Source organism: Amblyraja radiata, chromosome 18, assembly GCF_010909765.2.
Source record: "Amblyraja radiata isolate CabotCenter1 chromosome 18, sAmbRad1.1.pri, whole genome shotgun sequence".
NCBI classification, from domain to species: Eukaryota; Metazoa; Chordata; class Chondrichthyes; order Rajiformes; family Rajidae; genus Amblyraja; species Amblyraja radiata.
The window spans coordinates 41,902,156-41,923,987 of NC_045973.1; positions in this window are offsets into that span (position 1 = coordinate 41,902,156).

The following is a 21,832-nucleotide window of genomic DNA, read 5'->3' on the forward strand; positions in this document are numbered from 1 at the left end:
TTGTTGCACAAGACATTTCTTTGTTGTTTTCCATTGGCTAATAGCCAAAAGAAGTGAAACCAATTAAAATAACGTTTATGCAATAATTGGTCGTGGCAATTTAGTAATGGGCATTGAATAATATAATAATTTGTATTGTTGTAAGTTATTTGGGCAAATCCTCCAAAATTATGGAAGAAATTGAATAAGCACATGGATATCTTAAAAGACAAATTTGCTGGCTGCAACGGAAAAAACCCCCTCCAATACACATCAAGAATCAAACCCGTCTGGCCTGTGGACTTGGACATCACACAACGGTGTGAACAGGGAAGGCTGAGACGGAGATAACGAGATTCTCTTGGATACACAAAGGGAGGAACCAAGCTTCAGCAGACGGTGGTAAACAGGCCAGCACAAGCACAATCACCATCGGGGATGATAACGATCAGGCTGAGGGATCATGACATCAGCAAACCCCTTATCATCGGAAGCCTATTGTTCATGCCAGATCGAAACTGGGAAACATCAAAAGAACCCCTTCTATCCAGAGGACCACCTGGGGGTTTCAAAGGAAGCTCAGGTATAAAAGCCGAAGTCAAGCCAGAACTCTCTCTCTCTTCCTGCTCTTCCTGCTCTGCTGGACAGCTCGTGGGCCTGCATCGACTTCGCTGTGAGTATCCTGGTGACCTGGTGAATTTCCCGAAATAGGAGGTTGAGGGGAGAAAGGTCAAGGGGGAGTATGCTTGCAAGTAACTTGTGTTAAAGTAAGTTTTACGACGTGCCCGATAGTTTTCGTCCATAGTTTTAGTTTAAAGCATAAGTTTAGCCACGCATTGTGTAGTGTTGGTGAGATTCGATTTCTCATTGTTTAATAAAGCCTGTAAATTTTAGACTTGCTTTGAGTCCATCTTGGTTTCTGTTTTCTCTCATCGGCACACTCTGGTCAATTCAACCTTTTATCATATCCCACCATAATTCCGAGGTCTAGAACCTAGGGGAATCCTTTTGTGGAGTAAAGGGAAAAACAAAACCCCTACAGAATGGCGACCGCGGCAGGACCTCGGTGGTTTGGGATATGTGATTTGTCAGAGGGGGTGAGAGAACGTAGCAAGATGGAGGAGAGAATCTCCTCTTATTTGTTTAAAAAGATCAATCTCACCAAACAATGGGTGATAGCACTGTTGAGAGCTGAGCAGCCCGCAGAAGCTGCAGCTCAATGGACGGAAAGCAAAGCGTATAGTAAAGGGCAGGAAAAGGCAGTTTGGCTAGCGTGCCTATCACAGCAGGTAGCCAATATGCAGAGACAGATAGATAGACTGGAAGAGCAACAGAGAGAAGCTAGGGCCAGCGCTGAAGAAAGCGCTAGAGAAGGGGAAGGGCTATCTGAGGAATGCAGTAAAGCCAGGCAGTGTATCTTGCAGGCGAGGGAGTCCCACAGAAATGCCCAGGAATTCCTCCAATGCCAGGTGGTAGAGGCAAAGGAGAGGGAAAGGAACGCCCAGGAACTCCTGGCTCAGAGTACACAGAAGTGCAGGGAGCTGGAGGGAAAGTTCCAGGATATACAAGCAGCATACAGGGTGGCCCGTAGCGAGCTAGGCAATAGTGATCACGGGCCTTGCCAGGCGAGGATAGCGCAGCTGGAGGAGACTCTGTCCAAGACTAGGGGACGGGTTCACCTGGTAGGACCAGGGGGGTCCCCCGGGGGCAGAGGGCTTCCCTCAGCAGATGATTCCCCAGTGGCAAAGGGGAATAGACCGCCTCCTGAGGCGCCGGGGATAGGTCCGGGTCGGCAGGTGGGGTTCGGGTTGTCCGGGGAGGGACAGGCCCAAGGAGGGGCGGGAGAGCACCCTCAGTTAGCGGCTTCCGCGCCATGTGTAGCACACCACGAGGTGGTGGGGTTACCGATCATGGTGGGAGAGCCAGGGGTAAAGGGGCAACAGCCCCGAGTAGGGCAGATGTGCCCGGTACGGCAAAGGAAATATGGTCCCCCGGTAGGGCAGGCAGATAGGGGGCCCATAGAGAGTGATATCATCATTCCCCATGGGGCACATGTGCTGAGGGGGATGGTGGCTCAGGTTCCCAAGTTAACCAGGGCAGGAGACCCGTCATTGCATTTTATGGAGGTGCAGCAGGCAGCCGACATAAACGATTGCGATGAGGTAGAACGGGTAAAGCTGCTACTGATGACCCTAGATTCATACCTATGCAAGGCAGTGACCTCCAGGGAAGGGGGAAGACCTGAAACATGGGTAGCGGCACAGACAGCGGTTCTGGAGGCCATGGGGTTGAATCAGGGTAGTCCTTTCACCAGGGTGGGGGAGACGAAGCAGCAGGTAGCTGAGTCCCCGGACATGTTCGCAGACAGGCTGTGGGCAGTGTATGAGGGAGCGTGTGGGATGCCTTTAGATAGGCAGAATTTAGATGGGAGAACAGCTCACTGGCTGAAGACTCTGGTGGCGAATTGCCTCCCGCGAGTTAGGGCAAGGGCCGAGCACTGGTTCGACCCAGCTGACCCAAACCTTAACGAGGCGGAGGTGATCAGGAAGCTCACCCTTGCATACCGCAATGGAGAGAGAAGTGAGGAGAAGCCCTTTAAGGGCAAGGTGCACGAAATAGTACCGGCACCCCCCAAAAGGAGGCAGTGGAAACAGGAAGGCAGCCAGACCTCTTCCGAGATGAGGCCGGTGTGCTACGGGTGTGGGAAGCCCGGGCACTACAAGAGGGAGTGCAGAAACCCAAGTAGAGCAGTGGGGGACAGGACCCCGGTAACGGCCAACCCAGCCCCGGAGGTAACAATAGATGTAAGAGATCTAATTACCTATTTGCAGTCAAAGGCGGGAGGGTCCGGACAGGTAGCCATGGCAACAGCCCAGGGCGCGCCCGTATCCGCACCCCCGGCACCTTTATGACTGCCAGTGAAACAGCCCACATTCCTATGCCCGTTAGAGTGTGGCCCATGTGGGAGGCCCTGGGTCAAGATGGAGGTCCAGGATGTGGTCGGGAGTTATCTGCTGGACATTGGTGCTTCCAGTAGCATTGTCCACACGAACAACCCCCATACATCCCCTCCATCTAGTAGGGCGCCCTATAGTCCACGAGGCGAGGGAAATCAGAGGGCGGATTGCTTGGCCAGGGAAGGAGCCAGGAGTGGGAAAGCATGGGATCCCCATGAGGAAGGACAGGTAGCTGCAGCCAGGGAGCAGCCTCGAGAAAAGGAGAGTGCGGGAGTGGTTTTGGCCCCGGACCTGACCATGGTCCAGGCACAAGACCCCATTTTAAAGGCTGCCTCAGCAGCCATTTTCAGGCAGGAGTATGGGGGTAAAGATCAAGAACAGACCCGGGTTGATGTGGATACCGTAGGGGAGCCAGGCGAGTCCACAGGTAGTCAGCCTGAAGTAGCCGGCTGTGTTCCAGGGCGAGGACTGGAAGCAGCGGAGAAGGAGGCTGACTCCAGCCCTCCGCAGGCAGGTACCGTAGACTGCCTAAGAGAGGCAGAACTAGCAGAAGCAGAGGAGATGGAGGTATCACCTCTGGTGTGGGAACCCCCGGTCAGACGTAGGAGTGACAGGGTCCCTAAACCTCCAGTAAGGTGGTCCCCATCCCTAATTAAACCTAGGGCTAGGGCCAGCCACAGGAGGGCCGGGAAGGAGAGTGGCCGAAACAGGGCACTACGGAGTGCGGCTGGAGGGAGCCCAGTCTCCACAGGGAACGTAGGGGTAACTCAAAACCCCGTAGTGCAAAGGGAGGTGAGGGGCAGTCAGGCCCCTCGACAGGAGGAGTTCTGGCCTGCACGGGAGGGCCCACCAGAGGGGTGGCCCCAGCGTGACGGGGACCAGTTATGAGTTGGCCACCCGGAGACGGGTGGCGTTGTATATAGCATTGGTTTGTGTGTAAGTAGATGTAGTTAGCGTAATTAGATATAAGGTTTTGTATAGCTACAGGGGAGTACAGGGACAGACAGTACGGGATCGAAGGGATGTGCTGTGGAATAGTGGACCATAACAGACAAAACAAAACCCCAAATGCCATTTTAGGCGGATAGCTTTGTGGAGGCAAGGAGGTGTTTTGCTTTGTTTTCCAGATGGATAACCCCGCCGTATGGATGATGGCAATGATGTGCCTCCGAATGTGCGTGGCGCGTCGCGGGGACACGGAGGAGTCCATCGTATATGGGTGCTCAGGGGATAGAGCACCCCTCGTGTCTACTGGGCAAGGAAACCTGGTAGCGGATAGCCAGGCCGGATACTCCCATGAGGGAAGATGGCCTGGGTGGCTGGGGTCGAACTCGACCAGGTTCTCCAGCCACAGGAGCTTCGCCTACGGGGAAGCATCCATACCCTGTGCCGAGATACAGATGGCTACCGACCGGGTTAGGGTGACTGAGGGCAGGCGGGTGTGTTTAACCTGTAAGGGGGACGTTCCTTTGGGGAGATGGTGGTGGCTCAGGAAGCTGAGCTTGAACATGAGGGATCGATCCTCGGACTGGGAAAGACTGGACAATGATACCTACCGGACCATCACGGGGTCACCGGGAGGGATCACTGTATGTTGGGACAAATGGTGGGCCTATGACCAGGGGCTTTATTTATGTCTATGGGGGTCTGCCAAGGCGTGTCCGGTAGGGGCATCAATCACTTTCGTCAAGTGGTGGCAGAACCCCGGGAACGGGATAGATTGGGACCGCAGTGGGCAGGCATGTGTGGCCCCAAGGGCTGGGATGACAGTAAAAGCCACCGAATTGCTGGTTCAGGTGAAGAAGCCCCTACCCACAGCCCAACCGATCGACCCTCACAACTGTCCATCCACCACCAAAGGGCCGGAGAATGGGTTAGCACTTGTCCCAACAAAAAGGGTGCTGTACCAGGGAGTGCATTACGCTGTGGCCTCAGTAGTATTAAATTTGACTGAAGTGCGGTTACCCGCATGGTGCCCCCGCGAGACGGAATTATTATATCAGGCCCTGCTAAAAGACATGTTCCAGAAATTCCACAACCTGGATTTTGGGGACATAGACATAGAAGAGATGTACCGCGGGGGAGGGGATTTCACTTTGGGGTCCGGTAGGCAAAGACGAGGGGTGGTTAATGACGGGTTTACAGCATTTAACACGGGGACATCTATTATTAATAGCATGGACAACGTAGAACTGGCCTTGCAGATCAATCAGTTGAAGGGCCAGTTAAGAAAGGTTCTGGGGGAGGAAAATGCGGTGGTAGGATCGGGACTACACGAAGAGGTGGCAATGACTCTACATCTAAAAGAAATCATAGCACAATTGGAGACACATGCAAAAACGATAAACGCTTTGATTAAAGAGGACCGGAATGCGTCCGATCAGGCTGCACAGAATGAGGTGTGTGGGCTGTATGGTGCGTGGTTGTTGGGGGAGGGGAGGAGCAACCTGGAAGACCTGAGGCAAGGTCGGGTCCCCTCCTGGATAAGCAACCAGCACCTAGCAGCGCTACACCCTTATAACAGCACTTTGAGTCCTTGTCAGCTTCGTGTGGCCTCCGAGGCCTACCCGGTACCGGTGGATTGCGGAAAATCCAATCACACCATAATGGGAGTGGTCGTACGAATCCCGGTAATGGGAACCTCGGCACGACCAGCTCCTCTGTACCGAGTGGAGAACGTGGGAGTTGTTCGTGGGGGGGTGCATATTCGCTACGGGAAGGTCCCGCCCTATGTCATAGTGAGGGAGCAAGCTGTGACAGGCATTGACCTTTTGGGTTGTCGGAGCCGGGGAGCACAGGTAATCCTGTGTCCCCAGCACATGGGCGCTGAGGCTAGGCCTCAGTGTGGGTTCAGGACTGTTGGGGCACAGCCTATAAACTGCACCATGGAGGCGATGGCGGCAGACCATGTCCCTCCACAGGTGGCGTATATAGGCAGTGGGACGTACTGTGTCACCACAAGTGCCCAGCGGTATCAGCACGGATCACAGCTGTGGTGCCCGATACCGCACAGCAGCTTCTGCTTTAAACCCAGGGCAGAAGTCCATGTGGCACAGCAGCGAATATTACCCATCCCGGAACCTTCTTCGGTTCACCTCTCGGTACGAGAAAATGTAACTGACTTATTTAATTATGTTGCCCATTTTGGGTATGATATTCCCCCAGTGAACGAAAAATTAAAAGAGTTGCTGGTGGCGGTCGAGTTGTCGCACAAACACTTCTTCTCCCTGGAACAAAAGACTCTGGATATCGCCAGGGAGATCGAAGAGATCAAGTCTCCAAGTTGGTGGGACCTGGAGTCCTGGATCATAGTACCAGCATGGGTCCGCATCGTGTCCCATGTTCTGATCATCTGCCAGATGATAATTGTGGTGTATTTGCTATGCATTAATTGCAAATTTAAAAGGCGGAGGAGGATGGCCAAATTACAACAGCTGGTAAATCGAGCCGCCCGACGTCACCATAACGACACCCCATCACTGTAAAATGTCTGTACTCTAGTGCAATAGTTTTTGTACATAAGTTGTAATCCCTGCATTTTCAGGGAATGGTCGTGAGGGTACTGTATGGTTTGTGGGATTGATGTAAAGTAAAAGGTGTATAGTGTAAGTTAATGTGCTTCGAGGGCCTAGTTTAGCGATTAAGGGGGCTTTCGGGGTACATAATTTCACCTTCTCACCAGGAGTGTTTACAGCTCTTGAGGCTGGAGGATTGCCCACTAACTTTGTCAATCGACACGGTCCGTGCGAGCCTGGACGTGTCGTAGGGGCATGTAAGTTATTTGGGCAAATCCTCCAAAATTATGGAAGAAATTGAATAAGCACATGGATATCTTAAAAGACAAATTTGCTGGCTGCAACGGAAAAAACCCCCCCAATACACATCAAGAATCAAACCCGTCTGGCCTGTGGACTTGGACATCACACAACGGTGTGAACAGGAAAGGCTGAGACGGAGATAACGAGATTCTCTTGGATACACAAAGGGAGGAACCAAGCCTCAGCAGACGGTGGTAAACAGGCCAGCACAAGCACAATCACCATCGGGGATGATAACGATCAGGCTGAGGGATCATGACATCAGCAAACCCCTTATCATCGGAAGCCTATTGTTCATGCCAGATCGAAACTGGGAAACATCAAAAGAACCCCTTCTATCCAGAGGACCACCTGGGGGTTTCAAAGGAAGCTCAGGTATAAAAGCCGAAGTCAAGCCAGAACTCTCTCTCTCTTCCTGCTCTTCCTGCTCTGCTGGACAGCTCGTGGGCCTGCATCGACTTCGCTGTGAGTATCCTGGTGACCTGGTGAATTTCCCGAAATAGGAGGTTGAGGGGAGAAAGGTCAAGGGGGAGTATGCTTGCAAGTAACTTGTGTTAAAGTAAGTTTTACGACGTGCCCGATAGTTTTCGTCCATAGTTTTAGTTTAAAGCATAAGTTTAGCCACGCATTGTGTAGTGTTGGTGAGATTCGATTTCTCATTGTTTAATAAAGCCTGTAAATTTTAGACTTGCTTTGAGTCCATCTTGGTTTCTGTTTTCTCTCATCGGCACACTCTGGTCAATTCAACCTTTTATCATATCCCACCATAATTCCGAGGTCTAGAACCTAGGGGAATCCTTTTGTGGAGTAAAGGGAAAAACAAAACCCCTACATTGTTCAGTTTTTAAATGATGACTAAGACTTTACTGGCATTTTCACAAGAAGGAATTAAGCAATATTTGTATTCAACTACCAGTTGTACAATATATATGCAATCTCATGGCCTTGATGAAAGGTGATCTGAAAGTCAGGGGAGAACTGCACATGTAAGAAAAATATTGAAGGATAATACAGTGCACGTTGGTACTTATATTCCAATCCCCTTTAACATTGCTCAAGAGTGTAGCAAAGTTTAACTGCTATAAAGAAACATACTTGTTGAAAGCTTTTTTAGTATCCTAACTAACAACGGTAAATCATTGTGCTAGTCTTGATAGCATTTGTTACAATGTCTGCCAAGCATTGACCTGACCCAAAATAGAGGAGAGAAGATGGAAAGAAATGGTCTGTGAAGGAAAGAACTGCAGTTGCTGGTTTAAACCGAAGATAGACACAAAAAGCTAGAGTAACGCAGCGGGACAGGCAGCATCTCTGGAGAGAAGGAATGGGTGATGTTTCGGGTCACGACCCTTCTTCAGACTGAGAGTCAGGGGAAAGGGAAATGAGAGATATAGACGGCGATGTAGAGAGTGATATAGAACAAATGAATGAAAGATATGCAGAAAAGTAACGATGATAAAGAAAAGAGGCCATTGTTAGCTGTTTGTAGGGTGAGAACGAGTGCAGACAATGAGTCTCAACAAGATATGATGTCAGTAACACAATTGTTGCAAGCAAGGGATAGACTGGAGTGTAGTCAATACTAGGTTGATCCATTTTGTGGGAAGGAACTGCATATGCTGGTCCAAACCAAAGATAGATCCAAAATGCTGGGGTAATGCCCCTGTCCCACTTAGGTTAATTTTTAGGCGACTACAGGCAACTAGGCTGTCGCCATATGGTCTCCGGGGTGTCGCTTGTATGGTCGTGAGTAGTCTCCTCAGTAGGTTGTCATAGGTGTGGTCGTAGGTGGACGTCCTAATGGGTCGCTGGTTGTCGGTAGTTTGCCGTAGCTGGACGTCGACAAGGTGGTAGTTTGTTGTAGACATTGGCGTAGACAGTGTTGTAGGGAGGGGTCCAGTCGCCGTTTTTTCGGCAAACTGCTACCACTATGACAGTCGCCGTCAGTCGCCAAAAAAATCGCCTAAGTGGAACAGGCCCATAACTCAGCAGGACAGGCAGCATCTCTAGATATAAGGAATCGGTGACATTTCGGGTCGAGACCCTTCTTCAGAATATGAGCCTCTCTCAGAATATGAGTCAACAAACTTCTGAATGAAAATCAAAAAGCATCAACTTTCACTGCTCTACTGCAAATACGAATACAAAGTTGCCGGCTGAAATGTGAGTGGCCTGAGTAAAATACCGTGCAACAGAGCAGATTCATTTCTGTAATTAAATTTGAAATTAAATTAAATTTGACTATGATAACTTGCATGGAGTTGAGTACGTAACAAAAAAATTCAGGATGCCTATTGGCATTTGTGTTCAGAAAAACTTTAAGATGTTACAGAATCATCGAGTCATAGACTGCAGCATGGAAACACATGCATGTCGATCAAGATGTCCCATCTACAGCAAGCTAGTTCCATTGGCCCACCCATATTCCTTATAGCTATAGATAATGCTACGCTGCTCAAGAAAAAAAATATCATGATTGTAATGTTAAAATTGTACAAGGCATTGGTGAGGCCAATTCTGGAGTATGGTGTGCAGTTTTGGTTGCCAAATTATAGGAAGGATGTCAACAAAATAGAGAGAGTACAGAGGAGATTTACTAGAATGTTGTCTGGGTTTCAGCAACTAAGTTACAGAGAAAGGTTGAACAAGTCAGGTCTTTATTCTTTGGAGCGCAGAAGGTTAAGGGGGGACTCGATAGAGGTCTTTAAAATGATGAGAGGGGTAGACAGAGTTGACGTGGATAAGCTTTTTCCATTGAGAGTAGGGAAGATTCAAACAAGAGGACATGATTTGAGAATTAAGGGACAGAAGTTTAGGGGTAACATGAGGGGGGACTTCTTTACTCAGAGAGTGGTAGCTGTGTGGAATAAGCTTCCGGTGGAAGTGGTGGAGACAGGTTTGATTTTATCATTTAAAAATAAATTGGATAGGTATGTGGACAGGAAAGGTAGATGGGACTAGGTGAGAATAAGTGTTCGGCACAGACTAGAAGGACCGAGATGGCCTGTTTCTGTGCTGTAATTGTTACATGGTAAATATATGGTTTATACTTTGTTGTTAGCATTGACACTTCTCACCATTGGCATGGATGAAAGTTACCTGCAGTGATTTATCAATCCATGCAACATGGATTTCACTTTTTGTTAAAGCTATTTGGTATGGGATTTTTAATGTCTGCAACAGTTGTGCCTTTGAGCAGACTCAGCGGCCACACATATTGAAGAATTCTCACAGAATGCAACCTGAGAACTGGAATCCACGAGTTGTTAACAGGCTCTTTTGCAAGTGCAATTTAGATATTAGAACAAAGCAAAATATTTTGATAGAAGCTGAAATAACTTAAGTAAACTTGGATAGATAAATATTTAAGAAGGAACTGCAGATGCTTGAAAAATCAAAGGTAGATAAAAAGGCTGGAGAAACTCAGCGGGTGAGGCAGCATCTATGGAGCGAAGGAATAGGTGACGTTTTGGGTCGAGACCCTTCCTCAAACATAAATCATTTAAAAATTTTCACACAGAAGTATCATTTTGAAATCTTTATCTGGAGGAATGACAGCCGACTTACATAAAATCTGATTTCAATGACCATTGAGGTTTTCAGCAACAATTTTGGCTTAGAACACAATTAAAAACCCAGTGTCACCTCATGTCCTAAAATGTAACACTTGAGGGTATGTACATTTTGACAATCATTTATAATAAATAATAATAATAATAATATAATAATATATCTTTTATTGTCATTGCACGTCAGTGCAATGAGATTTAGTGTGCAGCTCCACTGATGTACAAGAAAGGTAAATAAATACAATACATAAATAAACAAGCTGAATTGATTGACGTGACCATCTGAGGGAGAATGTCCAAAGGGGGTGGGTGGGGGGGCACTCATTAGGGCCGGTTCAGAGCCGCTATAGCTCTTGGGATAAAACTGTTCCTGAGTCTGGAGGTTCGGGCGTAGAAGGCCTTGTAACGTCTGCCGGAGGGAAGTAGTTGAAACAGACCGTGGCAGGGGTGTGATGAGTCCTTATGGATGCTGAGGGCCTTCCTAAGGCACCGCGTGTGGTGGATGCCCTCCAAGGCTGGTAGCTCTGTCCCGATGATCCGCTGCGCTCTGTTGACGACGCGCTGAAGAGCTCTCCTCTCCGCCTCCGTGCAGCTGAGATACCACACAGAGATGCCATACGTTAGTATGCTCTCTGTGGTGCAGCGGTAGAACGTTGTCAGCAGCTGTTGGGGCAGACCAGTCTTTTTTAATGTCCTCAGGAAGAACAGTCGTTGCTGTGCCTTCTTGACCAGCGCGGCGGAGTTTGTGGACCATGTGAGGTCTTCTGAAATGTGAGTGCCCAGAAACTTGAAGCTGGACACTCTCTCCACACTTTCCCCATAAATGGAGATTGGGGCGTATTCTCCAGAATGGGACCTCCTGAAGTCAATAATCAGCTCCTTGGTCTTGGAGGTGTTTAGTGCCAAGTTGTTATTGGCGCACCAGTCCGCCAGGTTCTGCACCTCCGCTCTGTAATTTGTTTCATCACCGTTGGTGATCAGCCCAATCACTGTTGTGTCGTCTGCAAACTTCACGATGGTGTTGAATGCAGGGACACAGTCGTGAGTGAAGAGGGAGTAGAGCATGGGGCTTAGTACACAACCCTGTGGTGTGCCGGTGCTCAGGGTGATGGTGGAGGACAGGTGTGGGCCCAGTCTCACTGCCTGCGGTCGCTCCGTGAGAAAGTTCAGGATCCAAGCGCATATCGCTGAGCTGAGGCCTAGCTGGTGGAGTTTGGTGGTGAGCTTGGTGGGGATGACCGTATTGAATGCAGAGCTATAGTCAATGAAGAGCATCCTCACATACGTGCCCTGTCTGTCCAGGTGAGTCAGGACAGTGTGAAGGGCCAGAGAAATGACCTCACCAGTTCACTGAATCCTAGGGATTGCATTGGGAAAGTCTGTAAAACGGCATATCATGAACGGAGAATGAAGTTGCTGGGAATCATATTTGGATTTCCGAGTTTATGTATATGCACTCTCCAAAAACTGTGGTTAGTTTCCCTCCATTGTAATCTTACCATTATTTCTCAGCGCAAATTGAATGTCTGGAACTGCTCACATTACTGAAAGGAAAGTCCAGTCCAGTGTTTCCACAAACTATTTGTATCTTCAGCAGCAATATCCTGCAGTTTAAGCACAAAACAAAATGTTATGGCACCCTGGAGTCAGTTTTACAAATTGTTTTACGTTTTACAGCTCTTTTGGAGTTCAAACCCAAACTACCCCTTGGAGATCATTACCAGGCTTTTCTGTATATGTTCGCGTCTAGTCTCATAATCAACTTTTCGGCAAATTTCAACTTTCAACTAAAAATATAATTACTCCAGAAGACCAAGTGAACTATGCAAATCTTTAGTTATAAGTAGTCATATCAATCCTATAAGCAGAATTTGACATATGCCAATTGAAGATACATGATAGATATGTGACTCCAATTGCATAAAAACTTAGGAATAGGACTAGTCAATTCATCTACTCAAGCCTTAAGTAATATTGTGATCTATTACAATGGTATCACTAGTAGAGAATCTCAAAAGATCACCACCCGTAGCATGAAGACCTTTCTCCTCATCTCAGGATACTATAATTTGGCCAGAAGCACTCTGAACATGTGTTCTGACATTAGAACATCACTATGAAATCATCAAATCATGGGAGCAGGGGCCATTTGAATATTGTAGTCAATTCAGCAATGGTACTTTGGCCACCAATCTGCCAACGTTGCAGAATTGAAGAACAATGCTCATCATCCCTGGGATAGTGGTGGGGTGGGAGAGTGAGTAAGTTGTGAAGGGGCGGGGTATGTGGTTTGGAAAACAGCATCGCCTATGATTTAAATGGTTTAAAGAGACAATTTCAATGGATTGGCTTGATTACAATTTGTATTTTTCATTAGGTGCATATGTGGTAATGTTAACTGCAGAGGTATTGTTTTGTCTTTATCTGGTGAGACGCAGGAGGAGCCGGGCCCAGAAGCACCTCATAGAACCTGAAGCCTCCAAGTGGCGCAACTAGTCCCTCAGAACAGGGGAAGGTTCGAGTCAAATGGCCTCAAATGGCCTGCAAGACGGCAGTCTGGCATCAGTTCGACAAGGATGTCGACAAGGTGCTAGAAGCAACTGCGAAGGGAGACGTGGACCGAAGGCTGCGGACGATGACGACAATCATCATCAGCCTAGCTGTGGAAAGGTTTGGAGAAGTGGAGAAGAAGCCGGCCAGAACACCTTTCACCATGAACCAACGAGCAACAAAGATCCACAAGATCTGGCAGGAGCTGAAGTCCGTCAAGAAGCAGTATAAAGAGGTCAGCGAAGAGCAACGGGCTGTGAACTATACTGAGGAAGAAGCTGATGACCCTCCGTAGAGCTGAGTGGCACCGAAGACGCCGGAATGAAACAGCCAGGAAGCGAGCATCCTTCATAGCCAACCCCTTCGGCTTCACCAAACAACTACTTGGGCAGAAGCGCAGTGGGAGTTTGGCTTGCTCTAAGGAGGAGATCGACCGGCACATCCAGACGACCCACAGTGGGAGCTGGGCCAGTGCAACATCCTGATAAAACCACCTCCACCCATGAAGGAGTTTGATAGTAGAGATCCACTCCTGAAAGAGGTCCAGGACGTTGTGAAGAGAGCAAGAGCTGGCTCAGCCCCTGGCCCGAGCAGAGTCCCCTACAGGGTCTACAAGAACTGCCCCTTGTTACTGAAACGGCTGTGGAAGATCCTGAAAGTCATCTGGAGGAGAGGAAAAGTGGCGCAGCAGTGGCGATTCGCTGAAGGAGTCTGGATCCCAAAGGAGGAAGATTCCAAGAAGATCAATCAGTTCAGAATCATCTCCTTGCTAAGCGGCTGACCAACATCCTCTCCAGCAATGGTTACATCGACAGCTCAGTGCAAAAGGGAGGCTTGTCTGGAGTGCCGGGGTGTCTAGAGCGCACGGGAATGGTGACCCAGCTCATCAGAGAAGCCAGGGAGAACAAGGGAAACCTGACAGTGCTCTGGCTGGACCTGGCCAACGCCTATGGCTCCATCCCGCACAAGCTGATCCAGACAGTCATGGCCAAGCATCATGTGCCGGGCCAAGTGGCAGATCTCATCCTGGACTATTACAACCAGTTCAGCATGAGAGTCTCATCAGGGTCAGTAACATCAGAGTGGCACAGATTGGAGATTGGGATCATCACAGCTGTACCATCTCTGTGATCCTTGTTGCCTTGGCGATGAACATGATCGTCAAGTCTGCTGAGCCAGAGTGCCGGGACCCTCGGACTAAGTCAGGAATGCGCCAACCACCAATCAGAGCCTTCATGGACGACCTGACTGTCACCACTGAGTCAGTGCCAGGAAGCAGGTGGATCCTGCAGGGGTTGGAGAAACTGATTGGATGGGCAAGGATGAGGTTTAAGCCAGGAAAATCAAGGTGACCAGTGCTGAAGAAGGCCAAAGTCATGGACAGGTTCCGCTTCAACATCGAAGGGACACCAATCCCAACTGTCTCCGAAAGGCCAGTGAAGAGTCTTGGCAAGGTGTTTAACAGCAGCCTGAAGGATACAGCATCTGTCCAGGCAACCTGTCAGGAGCTGGAGAGTTGGTTGAGAGCAGTGGACCGGTCGGGGCTTCCCGGCAAGTTCAAGGCATGGATTTACCAGCATGGTATCCTGCCAAGGATACTCTGGCCACTGCTTGTCTACGAAGTCCCAATATCCATCGTAGAGAGATTGGAGAGGAAAGTCAGCAGCTTTCTCAGAAGGTGGCTGGGACTGCCCAGGAGCCTTAGCAGCATCGCCCTTTACGGAAATAACACCAAGCTCCAGCTGCCCCTGAAGTCCCTGGAGGAGGAGTTTAAGGTGACTCGGGCCAGAGAGGTGATGCTCTACAGGGACTCCAGCGCCCCCAAGGTGGCTCAGGCAGGGGTGGAGGTGAAAACTGGGAGGAAGTGGAGAGCCGGCGAAGCCATGCTGCAAGCAGAGTCCCGGATACGCCACAGAGTCCTGGTGGGAGCAGTGACTCGGGGAAGAGCTGGCCTGGGAATCTTCCCATCTCCCCGGTTTGACAAGGCCAAGGGGAAGGAGAGGCGCAGGCTGGTCCAGGAGGAAGTGAGGGCAGTGGTGGAGGAGGAGAGGTGTACCAGAGCGGTTGGCTTGAGGCAGCAGGGAGCCTGGACAAGGTGGAAGCAGGCCATGGACCGAAAAGTCACATGGACTGAGCTCTGGCAGGCTGAACCGCAGCGCATCAAGTTCCTGGTCCAGGCAGTGTATGATGTCCTGCCCAGCCCATCGAACCTCTTCATCTGGGGCAAAGCGGAATTTCCAGATTACCCGCAATGCTCAGGCAAGGGGACGTTGGAACACATCCTGAGCTGTTGTCCAAAGGCTCTTGGGCAGGGCCGGTACACATGGCGTCACGACCAGGTTCTTAAACCCATTGCAGAAGCCATCAGCATGGGAATCAGCAGCTGCAGACGAGAACGCCCCACCACCCAGATGATCACCTTCGTGAAGGCCGGAGTGCAGCTGCCAAGAACCACAGCAGCCAGGAATCAGTCAGGAATCCTGATGACTGTGCAGGACTGGCAGCTTTCTGTAGACCTGGTGAAACAGCTGAAGTTCCCATGGCACATTGCCACGACCACCCTGAGGCCAGATATCCTCCTGGTCTCAGAGGCGACCAAAAACATCGTCTTGTTGGAACTGACAGTGCCGTGGGAGGACCGTCTGGAGGAGGCCCACGAGAGGAAGATGGCCAAGTATGAAGAGCTGGTCATAGACTGCCGCAAGCAGGGCTGGAAGGCAAGGTGTATGCCCATCGAGGTTGGCTGCAGAGGTTTTGCAGGGCAATCGCTCTACAAAGCCTTGAGTGCACTGGGCATCAATAGAATGAAGAGGAGAAGAGCCATCAAGAACACCACAGAGGCAGCGGAGAAAGCCTCGAGATAGCTCTGGATCAGGAGAGGAGGTCCATGGGGAGGAACAAAGGCCACCTGAACACAAGTTGTGGTCTGATCAACCGCAGCTGGGTCGCCTGGGTGAGGGTGTCTGATGTTGAAAGACCCGAAACACCCAATGACCCCAGGTTACATTACTGATGATGTGTTCAAGAGCATCAAGAGATGTATTTTATCAATCATGTGATCTATTACAACAGTATCACTAGTAGAGAATCTCATAAGATCACCACCCATAGCATGAAGACCTTTCTCCTCATCTCTGTCTTCAGGATACTATAATTTGGCCAGAAACACTCTGAGCATGTGTTCTGACGTTAGAACGTCACTATGAAATCATCAAATCATGGGAGCAGGGGCCATTTGGATATTGTAGTCAATTCAGTAATGGTACTTTGTCCACCAATCTGCCAACATTGCAGAATTGAAGAACAATGCTCATCATCTCTGGGATAGTGGTGGGGTGGGAGAGTGAGTAAGTTGTGAGGGGGCGGGGTATGTGGTTTGGAAAACAGTACCACCTATGATTTAAATGGTTTAAAGAGACAATTGAAATGTTTTGGCTTGATTACAATTTGAAAATGTCAATATGTGGTAATGTTAACGGCAGAGATATTGTTTTGTTTTGCTTTCGCATCATGAATCAGAGTTAGAACTCATCTTTCCGAATTACGGCTTCCCTGCTCTCCAAACATTTATGGCTGTTAATGCTGTTAGGTACAATAAATATAAAGGCAAGCTGATTCCCCCCCCTTCATTCATTTTAATTGTCTATGGTTAAATGTAAGAAGAAAACAGCAGAATCGCTGTGGACCAGATTTGTATATTTGCTAAAGTGAAATAACTCAAGAATATTTCAAATGGACGTCCCTTCTACCTCCCAGGTAGAGATGCAAATATCTTGCAGCATTATTTCGGAAGCCTAGGGGAGAGTTTGTAATGTTCTAACTTAACCGATCAGTCAACTCATTGGTATTTGTGAGACCCTGCCCATTGATTTTCATGTTTGCTTTCCTATGCTTCAAAATTATTTTAATGGTGAAGTAATATGTGTCAAATGCAGTGTGAATTTCTTGTGCTGGCTATATGTTATGTTGCTTTCCTGGCTTCAGGGAATGGAATATTAGTCATGGAATGTTACCAGGACGTTGCCTGCATTTCGTGAGGCAAAGAACAGGAAAGAGACATTATGGGTCATGACCTAGTCAAAGATACAGAGAAGAAGGGTCTCGACCTGAAACGTTGCCGATTTCCTTCGCTCCATAGATGTTGCCTCACCCGCTGTTTCTCCAGCACTTTTATCTACCCTTGAAAGAAATAGAAATCATTCAGCTCAGAAACAGGTCCTTCGGCCTACTCGATTTGCCCAATTTACATTAATCTCAAGAAAAAACAAAAGAGCTCCCGTTTATTAAGGTTAGAGAGCATGACAAAGAGGATGCAAATCTGCCGTCAGCACGAGAATAAAAGGGATAGCAAAATTTCAGGTAAAAACTAACAGAAGACTCGGACAAAAGGGGGCAGGAAGCAAAGCAACAAATAAGTGAAGAGCAGGAAAGAGGATCCTAAGTCTGCCATGGGCCCAACCACAGTAAACATGGTTTGTTTAGAGGAGTGCAGACGTTGATTAATGGCCAAAATGGAAAACTGTTGGTAGAGATAGAAAAGCATGGTTGTGATCCTAAATGAGTAATTTGCTTTGGTGTTTCCAAGAAGATAATTTTTATATCGCCGTAGTAAGCAAACAGTTGTTGTTGTTCTTGTTGTACTGGGTGCTGAGAAAAATGTAGAAGGTTGTAGATAGACTTAATACAGATATGTCACTGGCACAGGTGGGATACATCTGTAGTAGAAGCAAGGAACCTCAGATGCTGGCCAACACTTTGTATCTATCTTTAGGATACTTCCTAGGTTGCTGAAGGCAGGAGAGATTAAAACTATGGAAGTGTTGGCCACCATGCTCCAGATCTTATAAGATACAAGAGTGAAACAAGCATTAAAGGTTTTTCAAAGATTAAACAGTTATCAAAAATGGGAGAAAGATAAATCTGGCAATTAGCGGCTTCGTTAATTCAGATTTTGTTCATATTTAATGAAGGATTTTTTAAATCACAAAAATGGATGGAATATACGAAGACAGTGCAGTTGATAAATATGCATGAAAATACTCAGAGAGTGGTAGCTGTGTGGAATGAGCTTCCAGTGAAGGTGGTGGAGGCAGGTTCGATTTTACCATTTAAAAATAAATTGGATAGTATATGGACGGGAAAGGAATGGAGGGTTATGGTCTGAGTGCAGGTAGATGGGACTAGGGGAGAATACGTGTTCGGCACGGACTAGAAGGGCCGAGATGGCCTGTTTCCGTGCTGTGATGGTTATATGGTTATATGGTATGAACTTTTAATATTTCCTTTATAAACTAATGCATATTAGGAATGTTAACAAAATTAAAGAGGGAGTAAATGGAAGGAATTGTGGTGAATCATTGTTCTGCAGTATTTATAGATATTTCCCAACGTTCTGCACTAGAACACACATTTTAATAAACAATAGTAATTTGACTTTGGGGCTCAAGGACAAAATCCCCCAAATTGTAGAAAGCCAAAGGTTTGGAAATGTAAAGTAGGACGGCTTGTAGAATGTGTATAGAGTGGCAGATGAAAAATGCAGAAATCTATTTCATGAATGTAATGTTGAGGCTCTATAAGGCGCTGGTCAGGCCGCATTTGGAACATTGTGAGGAATTCTGGGCACCATATCTGAGGAAGGATGTGCTGGCTCCGGAGAGGGTCCAGAGAGGTTTACAAGAATGATCCCGGGAATGAGTGGGTTAACCTATGATGAGCGTTTGTCAGGACTGGGCCTGTACTCGCTGGCGTTTGGAAGAATGATGGGGGTCATTATTGAAACATACAGGCTTGGATAGAGTGGAGGTGGCGAGGATGTTTCCACTAGTGGGAGAGTCTAGGACTGGAGGTCATAGCCTCTGAATTAAAGGATGTTCTTTTAGGGAGGAGACGAGGAGGAATTTCTTTAGTCAGAAGGTGATGAATCTGTGGAATTCTTTGCCACTGACAGCTGTGGAGGCCAAGTCAGTGGATATTTTTAAGGTAGAGATAGATAGATTCTTGATTAATACAGGTGTCAGAGGTTATGGGGAGAAGGCAGGAGAATGAGGTTAGGAGGGAGAGATAGATCAACCATGATTGAATGGCGGAATAGACTTGATGGACCGAATGGCCTAATTCTGCTCCTATCACTTATGACTTTATGACCGTATGATTTAATGAAATACACAAAACTAGGAGTAAGAGTAGGCTGCTCCATCATTTATTGCAATCATTGGTAACCCTCCATCTCAATACAATGAATCAGTTCCCTCCCTACATCTTTTGATATTTTTAAAATCTAAAAATGTATCCATTTTGTTCTCCATGATTCTCTGTCGTACCCCATATCCTGAGACAGCAACCCCTGGTATTAGCCATCCCACCCTCCACACCCTTCACAAGCCTACAGCCAGTGGATTCATCCCCCCTGCAGCTATCCAATCAAGCAGCGTCAGAATTTTGTACATTTCATTGAGATCTCATCTCATAATTCAAGTTCAAGTTCAAGTGAGTTTATTGTCATGTGTCCCTGTATAGGACAATTAAATTCTTGCTTTGCTTAAGCACACAGAAAATAGTAGGCATTTACTACAAAACAGATAAATGTGTCCATATACCATGATATAAATATATACACACATGAATAAATAAACTGGTAGTGCAAATAACAGAAAGTGGTTGCTAATAATCAGAGTTTTGTCCGAGCCAGGTTTAATAGCCTGATGGCTGAGGGGAAGTAGCTATTCCTGAACCTGGTTGTTGCAGTCTTCAGGCTCCTGTACCTTCTACCTGAAGGTAGCAGGGAGATGAGTGTGTGGCCAGGATGGTGTGGGTCTTTGATGATACTGCCAGCCTTTTTGAGGCAGCGACTGCGATAAATCCCCTCGATGGAAGGAAGGTCAGAGCCGATGATGGACTGGGCAGTGTTTACTACTTTTTGTAGTTTTTTCCTCTCCAGGGCGCTCAAATTGCCGAACCAAGCTACGATGCAACCGGTCAGCATGCTCTCGACTGTGCAACTGTAGAAGTTAGAGAGAGTCTTCCTTGACAATCCGACTCTCCGTAATCTTCTCAGGAAGTAGAGGCGCTGATGAGCTTTTTTGATAATTGCGTTAGTGTTCTCGGACCAGGAAAGATCTTCAGAGATGTGCACGCCCAGGAATTTGAAGTTCTTGACCCTTTCAACCATCGACCCGTTGATATAAATGGGGCTGTGGGTCCCCCTCCTACTCCTTCCAAAGTCCACAATCAGTTCCTTGGTTTTGCTGGTGTTGAGGGCCAGGTTATTGCGCTGGCACCATATGGACAGTTGCTCGATCTCTCTTCTGTACTCTGACTCATCCCCATCAGTGATACGCCCCACAATAGTGGTGTCGTCAGCGAACTTGATGATGGAGTTCGCACTGTGGTTCGCTACGCAGTCATGGGTATAGAGTGAGTACAGCAGGGGGCTGAGCACGCAGCCTTGAGGTGCTCCCGTGCTGATTGTTATTGAGGCTGACACATTTCCACCAATACGAACAGACTGTGGTCTGTGGACGAGGAAGTCGAGGATCCAGTTGCAGAGGGATGCGCAGGGACCCAGTTCTGCGAGTTTGGTAACCAGTTTGGAGGGGATGATTGTGTTAAATGCCGAGCTGTAATCAATGAATAACAGCCTGACATATGAGTTTTTGTTGTCCAAGTGGTCCAGTGCGGAGTGGAGGGCCAGCGAGATCGCATCCACCGTTGATCTGTTGTGGCGGTACGCGAACTGCAGTGGCTCCAGGTCTTTGTCGATGTAGGAGTTGATTTGCTCCATGATCAACCTCTCAAAGCACTTCATCACCACCGGCGTTAGTGCCACTGGTCGATAGTCATTGAGGCATGTCACCTTACTCTTCTTGGGCACCGGTATAATTGATGCCCTTTTAAAGCAGGTGGGGACCTCAGACCTCAGAAGTGAGAGGTTGAAAATGTCCGTAAAAACTCCCGCCAGTTGGTCCGCACAGGTTTTTAGAACATGGCCGGGTATACCATCAGGTCCAGGTGCTTTTCGGGGGTTCACCCCTCTGAAGGATTTCCTGACATCGGCCTCTGTGACTGAGACTGAAATGCCATTGCAGCGAATGGGGGATCGGGAAGGCACATCAGTATTCTCCCTGTCAAAGCGTGCGTAAAACGCATTGAGCTCGTCAGGGAGTGATGTTACACCAGCATTCGAGCTGCCTCCTGGTTTTGCCTTGTAGGAGGTGATTGCATTCAGGCCCCGCCACAGCTGCCGAACATCTGTCTAGTCCTCCAGTTTGGAGCAGAAGTCCCTTTTGGCCTTTTTGATGGCCTTACCAAGGTCGTATCTGGTCTTCATGTAGGCCACTGTATCATTGGAGGTGAATGCCCTGTGTCTGGACTTCAGGAGAGTGCGGATCTCAAAGTTCATCCAAGGTTTCTGATTGGGAAACACTCGGAAGGTTTTTGTAGGGATGCAGTCCTCCACACATTTCTTTATGAAGTCTGTAACGACTGTGGCATATTCGTTCAAGTCCGTTGCCGAGTCCTTGAACATTGCCCAGTCTACAGACTCCAAACTATCCTGGAGTTGTTCTTCTGCCCCCCCCGACCAGCTCTGTGCTGTCCTCACTTCTGGGGGTGCGCTCTTTAATTGCTGCTTGTAGGCAGGAAGAAGCAGCACCGCGGTATGGTCGGACTTACCGAAGTGAGGGCGAGGGATAGAACGATAGGCATTCTTGATGGTGGTGTAGCAGTGGTCGAGGGTGTTAGGTCCTCTGGTGCAGCAGGAGACATGTTGGTGGAAGTTGGGGAGTGATTTCTTGAGGTTCGCCTTATTGAAGTCCCCAGCAATGGTGGTAAATGCCTCGGGGTAAGACATGGTGGTGGTAAATGCCTCTGGTGCTAGAGGTCTAATTATCTATTGTCTCCTTGTATGAGAGTCCTTCTGTCCCAGTAATTAGTCCTGTGAATCTTTATTTAATTCAAA